Source organism: Canis lupus, chromosome 38, assembly GCF_011100685.1.
Source record: "Canis lupus familiaris isolate Mischka breed German Shepherd chromosome 38, alternate assembly UU_Cfam_GSD_1.0, whole genome shotgun sequence".
NCBI lineage: Eukaryota > Metazoa > Chordata > Mammalia > Carnivora > Canidae > Canis > Canis lupus.
The window spans coordinates 22,160,060-22,169,577 of NC_049259.1; positions in this window are offsets into that span (position 1 = coordinate 22,160,060).

Below are 9,518 nucleotides of genomic sequence, written 5' to 3' on the forward strand. Positions count from 1 at the left end.
GAGTTTATCAGTCTTTTTGCTTATAGCTTCTGGTATGTCACCACAACAGTCTAGATTATTTTAGAAGTCTAGATTATTTATCCTCAGGGTACTTGGCTGACTCAGTGTATAGAGTGAGGGGCCCTTGATTTCAGGATCATCAGTTCAGGCCCCACGATGGGCATAGAGACTACTTTAGCAACAACAAGATTATTTTTAAAGATTTTATTTATTTATTCATGAGAGATACAGAGACATAGGCAGAGACACAGGCAGATGGAGAAGCAGGCTTCCATCCCGGGACCCCGGGGTCTGGCCCTGAGCCAAAGGCAGATGCTCAACCACTGAGCCACCCAGGCGCCCCCTGTTTTTTTCTCAATTTGTGGGTCTCTGCAGTTTAATATTCTGTGTATTCCTTTAACTGGTCAATCACTTTTAAAAACTCCTACCAATAATTTTCTACAGATCATATTAAATTTACAGACAACTTTGGGAAAGTGACATCATTATACATTCATTCTCTATATCCAAGAACATGATGTTACTTTCCATTTGTTCAAGTTTTCTTTTATGTGGGTAGCATTTTAAAATTCAGAAAGATACTGCACATTCCTGTTAAGGTTATTCCTAGGCATTTTATCTGTTTTGTTGCTATGGAGTCTTTTCTTTACATCTTTAACTTACTGTTTATATATATAAAGGATATTTATTTCTGCATGTTACTTTTCTCCCACTTAACTAAATCCTACTATTATTTGTAGTAATTTTAAAATGGATTCTCATGAGTTGTCTACTAGGTAAATAAGATATCTGCAATAAAGCTAATTACATTATTATTTTAGCTATATAGAAATGTATATAAATAGCTACAGCTTGGAACATGAAGAAATTATGTAACATAAGGAGGAAAATTCTTTTTGTTAGTTATAAGTTCATTAATGATAAACTAAAATAGTAACAGGATTCTTAGCATTTTAAATGAGTTCAGGCCCTGGACACATGGTATTCTAGAAATCAGAAGTATTATGTAAGCGAAATTGTGTCCCCTTTATATAATCTGAAGAACTCACAATACAGCAAATGTCCACATTTTTCAAAAAGATTTTATTTACTTATTCATGAGAGACACACAGAGAGAGGCAGAGACACAGGCAGAGGGAGAAGCAGGCTTCCCACAGGGAGCCTGATGTAGAATTCGATCCCAGGACTCTGGGATCACGACCTCCGCCAAAGGCAGATGCTCAACTGCTGAGCCACCCAGGTGCCCCAAATGTCCACATTTTCAAAGAGGGAAATTCTAGATGGTGAACTCTAGAAACTAAAAAACATATTACTGATTCTTAGTAAAACTATAGAGGAGTTTTTTTTTTTTTTTTTTTTTTTAAGATTTTATTTATTTATTCATGAGACAGAGAGAGGCAGAGACACAGGCAGAAGGAGAAGCAGGCTCCATGCCCGGAGCCCGACGTGGGACTCGATCCCGGGAACCCAGGATCGCGCCCTGGGCCAAAGGCAGGCGCTAAACCGCTGAGCCACCCAGGGATCCCCTAGAGGAGTTATTAAAGAGTGATTTATGAGCAATGAGAAAGAAGGTTGTGATCCCCAGATGCCTACAGTGCTCCAGGCTCCCATGGTGTTGGGTCCTTCTTGCCTTTGGACCTTTTGCAGGTGTCCTAAGCCTAGGATACTCCTCCCCATTCTCTGCAAGATGGCTGGTCCCTTCATGACCTTTCAGTCTCAGTTTCTATGCTACCTCCTCAAAGACTTTCCCTGATCATTCATTTTTTTTTTTTTAAGATTTTATTTATTTATTCATGAGACACACACAGAGAGAGGCAGAGACACAGGCAGAGGGAGAAGCAGGCTCCCTGCAGGGAGCCCGACGTGGGACTTGATCCCAGGATTCCTGGATCATGCCCTAAGCCCAAGGCAGGTGCTAAACCGCTGAGCCATCGGGGCTGCCCTGTTACTATATTTTTTAAAAACAATGTATTTTTAAATTTTATTTTTAGAGGGATGCCTAGGTGGTTCAGTGTCTGCCTTTGGCTCAGGGTGTGACACCAGGGTCCAGGATCGAGTCCTACATCGGGCTCCCTTCGAGGACCCTGCTTTTCCCTCTGCCTGTGTCTCTGCCTCTCTCTGTCTCATGAATAAATAAATAAAATCTTTAAAAAAATAAGTAAAATTTATTTTTAGAGAGAGAAAGACTGGGGGGAAGGGAAGAGGGAAAGACTCTTTCAAGCAGACTCCCACTGAGCGAGAAGCCCACTGCAGGGCTCGATTTCACAACCCATGAGATCATAACCTGAGTCAAAACCAAGAGTTGGATGCTTAACCAACTGAGTCACCCCCAAATCTCTCTTTCTCTCACTTTTTAAAATTATTTATTAATTTGAGAGAGCATGAGAGAGAGGACAAGTGGGGCCAGGGGTGGGGATGGAGGTGGAAGAGGAAGCAGCAGACTCCCTGCTGAGCCGGGAACCCAGTGCAGGGCCCAATCCCAGGACCCTGAGATCATGACCTGAGCAGAAGGCAGATGCTTAATCCACTGAACCACTCAGGTGCCCCTAGTGTTACTAGATGAAAAAACTAGGAGAATGTCATAGACAGTATACCTTGATTTCAGAAACACATAGGTTTCCTGACACATTCTTTTAAAAAAGATAGAGAATGGGCTGGAATATAGAAGCATTTTCATTTGATTGAACAACCAACCAACCAAAGAACTGATTCTCTAAGTAGCTGGTGAGGCTGGTTTAACAGTGCTGTTTTGGGGCAGGGCCTATAGGATACCCAATGACTCAGAAAAAGTCATCCCCACGGGGGCAGCAGAGAGCACTGATAAAGAACCTCAGGAATTTCTGAAACCTGATGAAAAGTACAATACATAAATATTACATAACATTTATAGAGCACTTACAATGGGCTGGCCCTATGCTAATGCTTCATATGTTAATTTAATATAAGCATTAAAACAGTGACCTATGGGGTGGGTGTTATACTTGCCCTTTTACAGATAAGAAAAGAAGCTCAGAGAAATTAAGGAGCTTGCCCAAAGTCCTATTGGTGAAAGTCAGAGCAGGGGAATGGAAAAAACGGAAGCAGGGAGAAGCAGCCAGGACAGTAAGGGTAGAAAGCATTACTGCTCCTGGCAGGAGGGAAGAGGCACGGGCAGGTGCCCGGGAAGAAGGCTCAGAAAGGGAGGAGGACTCGGGGCAGGTGCTTGGATGGACACAGATCGAGAGGGCAGAGAACAAGCAGCAGGCATGGACACCACAGGGCTTGAGGGAAGAGGCCCAAAGCACAGGAGGCTCTGTCTGGAGACACGCGATGGTTAAGGAGGTTTTTAGATAGATCATTAGGATTCAGTGACTGATTGTAGTCCTTCCTCTTCTCTTCAGGAGTCAGGAGACATTGGAATTCTAGCTAAAGGCTTATAATTAGGTTTGAAGCTCAGATGCAGTTTGGAAAATAACAGCAACACCTTGCAGTTAATGGGGACCCAAGAACTAGAGAGAACTGTCAGGTCAGGAAGTTGCTGTAGGATAAAGTTCAAGAGTAAAGGGGACAGGGACACAGGTTCAGAATGGCCCTGAAGAGTCAAGAGGATACTTGCCACCGTGGGTTGTCAACAGTGTACAGGCTTCTTTAAGGGAAGGTCTGATTTGAAAATATTTTAATTTTGGCAGAGCTGGGGAACAGCATGGTCGGGACAAGCAGCCCTAACAGAGTATTCAGATCCACAAAGATACGATATCTACTATTCCTTGAATTGCTACGATCACTGACTTGGAAAAAAAATGTTTGTGGAAACATGGTAGCTACCTGAAGGGCTGCTCCACAGCTGTGCTGTGTTGATCCAAAGGGAAAAAGTTGGACCCATCAACAGAAGTGACAAAGAGAGAAAATTTTCTAAGTTCAGAAAAAATGCTTTTCTAACCACTGACAATTAGTGAGTTAAGAACTCTAGGGCAGGGATCCCTGGGTGGCGCAGCGGTTTAGCGCCTGCCTTTGGCCCGGGGCGTGATCCTGGAGACCCAGGATCGAATCCCACGTCGGGCTCCTGGTGCATGGAGCCTGCTTCTCCCTCTGCCTGTGTCTCTGCCTCTCTCTCTCTGTGTGACTATCATTAAAAAAAAAAAAAAAAAAAGAACTCTAGGGCAGGCGCGCCTGGGTCCCTCAGTGGGTTAAGCATCTGCCTTCGGCTCAGGTCATGATCCTGGGGTCCTGGGATGGAGCCCCGTGTCAGGCTCTCTGCTGGGTGGGGAGTCTGCTTCTCCCTCTCCCTCTGCTGCTTCCCCTTCCTATGCACTGTCAAATAAATAAATAAAAATCTTTGGGGGAAAAAAAGAACTATAGGGCAGGACATAGTGGAAATGGGAGCATGTATAAGGTGGCTGAGGGATGTTAGGTTAAAGATCCCACTGAAGGAAGCAATAACTGTGGGAATAGTCTTGAGAAGCAGAAAAGGAGGGGAATCAGGGTCAAGCCAAAGGGGCCAGTATTTGAAAGTTGGGGGGACGTTTTCTCAGCTGAAGCCTCAAGGAAGAGATAGGAGCTGATGTACAGGAAGGGGGCCAAGGGCAGAGGACTTAAGAGCACTGAGAGCCTTGTGCAGAGGCTGAAGTTTCTAGTTGAAGCGAGGGAGAGGGTAGAAAAAGAACATAAGGTGAGAGAGAAAGTTTTTGCTTTCACTGTAGAGAGACGGGGTGTGTTGGGGGGGGGGGGATTGTTTAGCTATGGCTAACAAAAGGCCTTAATGTGTATGAAATATTTTTTTCTGGTCCCTGGGTGGCTCAGTGGGGAGCATCGGCCTGTGGCTCAGGGAGGGACTCTGAGGTCATGGGACTCCAGTCCCCGCATCGGGCTCCCTGGCTTCTCCCTCTGCATGTGTCTCTGCCTCTCATGAATAAACAAAATCGTAAAAAAATATATTTTTTCTGTGATGGGCTGAGCACCCATCTCTACACGGCCCTATGGTTTAGCCAGTATTTATGTTTCACCCCAGGAAATCTCAGCTCTCAACTGGTATCATGATCTCTTCGACACCTATGAAATCTCAAGGCTTCTAGCTGAAGGAGTGAACTTTTAAAGGCTCCCTGAACACAACATTCCTACAAATGCAGCCTCGAATGGATTGACTAACTTAGGAACAGCTGGCCAGGCAGTTGGTCTCATGTCTGGAATTTGCAAAACGTAGTTAAGTTGAAGACAAGCCCCAGCCTTCCTTTAGGTTTCCTTCCTGAGTGAAGAGCAATCTGTCCCCCCACCCCCCCAGTAGGTTGCAGGACAGCAGATACCTGCTACTAGAGTGTGCGGTCCTCAACACCAGCTCTCCTCTTTGATCCTCTTAATGCAGTTGGGCTTAAGTTTGGAAAGGAGAGGTGGGCTCGTGTAGAGATTACTACTGTAATGGCAAGAAGGGCAAGCCACTTCAGAATAGAATAGGGAGAGAAAATGATTCTATTTGTAGCATCTGTGTTTCTGTCTCTTTTGTGGATTTTGTGGGTCGGGGGACATCGCCCCTCCATAGATTACAGCTACCTCTGTCCTGATGAGTTTTCCTCCAGGAAAAGCTAGGGAGCATCCTGTGAAAAAAATGAGTGTACAAAAGGCTCTGTACAAAGGAAGAGTTCCGAGGATCCCTGGGTGGCTCAGTGGTTTAGCGCCTGCCTTTGGCCCAGGACCTGATCCTGGAGTCCTGGGATCCAGTCCCGCATCGGGCTCCCTGCATGGAGCCTGCTTCTCCCTCTGCCTGTCTCCTGCCTCTCTATCATGAATAAAAAAAAAAAACAAAAAACAAAAAACAAAGGAAGAGTTCTGTGGGTTCAGGGGCGGAATGAGTGGGGTAGAAATTTTGACTTTTTCTAATGGAACCCTCTTCCCTGCAACCTTCGAAAGCAAAAGCTGCTCATCTTCAGACGATTGTGCTCTCATTTTCTTGCAAAAACTTGCTTCTCCTTGAGGCTTATGCCACTGCTCTACTGCCCTTTTGCCTTCTTGGTTGTTGACATTAGCACCTGTTCAGTAACCTCTCTCAACCAGCTCTTCCTCACATCCTGCGTGGTTTTAGGAAGATCCATGTGACTCCTACTTACTTATTTTTTTTATGAGTTTATTTATTTTTTCCCTAGTTACTGCTTGCCCTTCTCAACTCCAACTTATACTCTTACTTTCAATTCCTTATCTTCATCATTTCTTGCAACACAGGTTTTTTTCTTTCTTCCTTTTTAGATATTTTTTTTAAAAGAGATAATCCACTTCCAACTTTATTTTTTACTTATTTTTTAAAAAAGATTTATTTATTTATGAGAGACACAGAGAGGCAGAGACATAGGCAGGGGGAGAAGCAGGCTTCCTAGGGGGAGCCTGATGCCAGGACCCCAGGATTATGACCTGAGTGGAAGGCAGATGCTAAGCCAATGAGCCACCGGGCTGCCCTTTTACTTACTTCTTAAAGTAATCTTTATACCCAGTGTGGGGCTTGAACTCACAACCAGTAGATCGAGTTGCATACTCTACCCACTGAGCCAGCCAGGCGCTCCCACACAGGTTTTTCTTGATTGCAGCTTCATGGCCATAGTAAGCAACAGGAGAGGCAGCACTGCCCAGCGAGGAAACACCGGTGGCACCAGACCTGCCTTCAAGGCCCCTTGAAAGACTGGGACTGGCGGCCGTGATGCCTAAGGGTGGATCAGCCCAGGGATCAAATTCTACGTGGTACATGAGGGGAAAGTTCATGATCTGGATTTGACCTCTATGCCAAGCTTCCAGGAAAACTAGGCCTGGAGCTCAAAGTACCTTTCTTGTTAGCTGTCTTTCTGGGAACATCTGACACTCTTAACAACTCTGATCCACTTGAAACACTCTCTTCCTTCAGATGCTAGAAGAATCACCACCTAATTTTTATTCTTTCTCATTGGCTGTTCCTTTTCAGATTCTCCAAGGGCTCTTCTTTCCACAGGTACTGTAAATGTTGGAATATCACCCTCCCCCCACCAGCACTCTTCTTAGCCCTCTGCTATTCTCTGGAGTTTATCCAAATCTATGGCTTTAACTGCCACCGAAATGTTCATGATTCAGAATTTCTGACCTATCCATCACTGGAATTTTACTTATTTATTTTTAAATTTTTATTTATTTATTTTTTTTAATAAGGATTTACTTATTTATGAGAGAGAGAGAGAGAGAGAGAGAGGCAGAGACACAGGAGAAGGGAGAAGCAGGCTCCATGCCGGTAGCCCGATGTGGGACTCGATCCCGGGACTCCAGGATCGGGCCCCGGGGCCAAAGGCAGGCGCTAAACCGCTGAGCCACCCAGGGATCCCCCTTATTTATTTTTTTAATATTTTATTTATTCATGAGAGACACACGGAGAGAGACAGAGACACAGGCAGAGGGAGAAGCAGGCTCCATGCAGGGAGCCCGATGTGCGGGGTTAGATCCCAGGACCCCAGGATCACAAGCTGAGCGGAAGGGAGACGCTCCACCGCTGAGGCCCCCCACCCCCGGTGCCCCACATCACTGGAGTTTTAAAAAAACTAGTTTCCTAAAAAAGTAATATATGTATATAGTAAAAGAAATTCACATGGTAAAGACGGATGTAAAATAGAAAAATATAAATTTCATCCTCAGGCCCATTCTTCATGGTTGATTTTTAAAAATTTTTATATATTTGAGAGAGCATGGGGCAATGGGGATGGGGGTGGCGGCACAGGGAGTACAGGGCAGAGGGATACTTCCAGCTGGGTGCAGAGCCCCACGCCAGGCTTGATCCCAAGGCCTGAGCTGAACAGACAGCAGATGCTTAAGGGCTGAGCCATCCCTGTGCCCCCATGGTTAATTTTTAAATGCCTGTGTAAAGGTGCCACGCGTATTCTCCCACTCATGCTTTTCCTTTTTCCACTATAAATTCCCATTTCATTTTAATTCTCCTACATTTATTTATTTATACAGATTTTTTTTTAAAGATTTTATTTATTTATTCACACACGGAGAGAGGCAGAGACACAGGCAGAGGGAGAAGCAGGTTCCCCGCGGGGAGCCCGACGCGGGACTCGATCCCGGGACCCCGGAGTCACGCCGTGGGCCGAAGGCAGATGCCCAACAGCTGGGCCCCCGAGGGACCCCCAATTCTCCTACATTTAAATCCGTGTGTCCCACTGCCACCGGCGCGGGAGGCCTGGCTGTCCCACAGCACCGCAAAGTCCTTCCCTTTCTTTGGAGCCCTGCCCCACGCTCCACCCGACAGCCAACCTCTTTTCCACGGGCAACACCGTGAGAAAATGGTGTTTATGCACCGTCCCTCCCCCACTCTGGTTTCCCTCCTACCGCGACTCTGAAACAAGTTTCTCCAGAGTTACCAAACGGCTTCCTGCGACACATCTCAGTCCACTTCAACCCTAACCGGTTACCTTTAACGCCTGGATCAGTTCCACGGATGCTCGGCTCCGGGATGTCCCTTCTCGGGGCCCCTTGGGCCGCCCTCTGCCTCCGTCTCGAGCTCCAGGCGCTCCCCTAGTTCTCGGGCGTCTTCCCCGCGTCCAGGCTGCGGCCGCCCGGGCCACACGCGCGCACCGCCCCCAGCACGCGGCCGCCCCTCGGCCAGCGCCCAGGCGGCAAGCTCCTCCTGTCCCCGCAAAACACAAGAGGACACGGCAGCGCTTTCCCGGTCGCCCCGGGCAGCACGCTGGGGGCCCCTGCGCCTCCTCCCCACTTCCGCGCCGCTTTCTCCCAGCCGCTGCCGGGTCCCGCCTGGAGAGGAGCGTCCCCCCCGACCTCCCGGCCTCGCCCCGCGTGCCCCCTCCCCGTCCCCTGCTCCTCCATCCCCCCCCCCCCCCCCGCAACCAGCGATCTTTCAAATATCCCAGGTACACCTGCCGACCTCTCCGCCTGGGCCCTCGGAAGCCTACTCGTTGCCCCTCGGGTCAAACCGGCTAACTCACTGGGCCTGGCGTTCCCACGGGCCCCGCTCGCGGCCTCTCCTCTACGCCACGGGCCGCCGGCAGCTCCAGAACGTCCCCGACGCCCCCGACTCGGCTCCGGCGACGCTCCCTTTGGGAAGCGGGTGCTCCCAGGACGAAAGCCGAGGAGCCCCCGGGCAGCGCTTTCCGCCCCGACCGCGGTTTACGGCACGTCCGGGTTGACCGGAAGCTCGGGGCAAAGGTCAAAGCCCGACCTCCGTGAACCTTCCCCGGAGTTCGCCGGGCGGCGCGACCCTGGCAATATTCCGCCCTCATGAGTCATGGCCGCTAGTCCCAGTCTCTCGATGGGTGTCGAGGCCGACGGCAGCCAGCTCTGGCGCCCCCAGTGCTCCCGCACCCGAGACCGCCACCCTCACTCCCTCCCCCCGCGGCCCCCGAGCCGCCACCGCCGCCGCCCCCGCCGGGAAGAACCGGCGGCGCCCGCTTGCCCCAAAGCAAGATGGCTGCCAGCCTCTAGCGTCGCGTCCCCAAGTGAAGCTATCCACGCCCCGGCTCATGCCGCTGCCAGGCTGCCCTCACCCAGCATGGCCACCCCGGCTCATGCCTCGCTATGGC